This window comes from Plectropomus leopardus, unplaced genomic scaffold, assembly GCF_008729295.1.
Source record: "Plectropomus leopardus isolate mb unplaced genomic scaffold, YSFRI_Pleo_2.0 unplaced_scaffold30497, whole genome shotgun sequence".
Classification (NCBI taxonomy): domain Eukaryota; kingdom Metazoa; phylum Chordata; class Actinopteri; order Perciformes; family Serranidae; genus Plectropomus; species Plectropomus leopardus.
This window is the reverse complement of record NW_024633261.1, coordinates 1-921: the sequence shown is the minus strand read 5'-3', so window position 1 is coordinate 921 and position 921 is coordinate 1. Positions and strand designations below refer to the sequence as shown.

Sequence of the window (921 nt, the reverse complement as noted above, 5' to 3'; positions counted from 1 at the left end):
TGTTTGTTTAGTTTTGTAGCCTACGACTCCTCACGAGGCTCTACAGCTCTGCAACATGCCACCAAACAGCAGAGCACCACCACACATGTACTCCCCCTGAGGGCCACGTTCAGGGACGCATCGGAAGTTACAGACCTCTTGATCAACGCCAGCAGAGGCGTCATGAGGCGTCAGGAAATGTGTGGTCTTTTGAGATATGATAATTAAAGTCTATCAATGTTTCCGCCCAGTTTTGAATTGGGGACCTTTCGCGTGTGAGGCGAACGTGATAACCACTACACTACGGAAACGTGATATCAATGGGAGCCTTTCTATATCAAAGCTGTGGGACCACCTGACCAGATTTATACCAGCAGTACATTTCCATGTTCTGCAACATGCCGCCAAACAGCACACCACCACACATGTACTCCCCCTGAGGGCCACGTTTAGGGACACATTAGAAGTTACAGACCTCTTGATCATCGCCAGCAGCAGCAGCTAGTCATTCGGTGTCAGGACATCAGACCACACAGACATGTGTGATGTTTGAGACACGATAATGAAAATCTCTTATTGTTTCCACCCGGTTTTGAACCGGGGACCTTTCGCGTGTGAGGCGAACGTGATAACCACTACACTACGGAAACACATGCTGTGTCAAGCCACAATCAGATATTAGTCTTCCATGCTTGGTTAATAAGTGCTGAAAGCAACCTATGGTCACGTTGTACAGTTTAAACAACAAGTTGTTCCAAAACGTGTCATATGTTTCCGCCCGGTTTCGAAACCGGGGACCTTTCGTGCAGGAGATATAGTGATCACTAACTTTACTAACTTTTCCCATTCATTGTCTATGGCAGTGATTATTATTACAGATGCAATATATTTTTGCCCAAAAGTGGAATTGTGGTGGCACTGTTTCCCCCACTTTTTTTTAAA

General features: G+C 45.9%; 2 non-coding genes across 2 annotated transcripts; both read right to left on the bottom strand.

The window, feature by feature from the left end:
• Positions 1–217: 217 nt before the first annotated feature.
• trnav-cac lies at positions 218–290 on the bottom strand. The gene has a single exon. It is a non-coding gene; the product is annotated as a tRNA-Val (tRNA).
• Positions 291–556: 266 nt separating this feature from the next.
• Positions 557–629, bottom strand: trnav-cac. Its single transcript has one exon. It is a non-coding gene; the product is annotated as a tRNA-Val (tRNA).
• Positions 630–921: the final 292 nt, after the last annotated feature.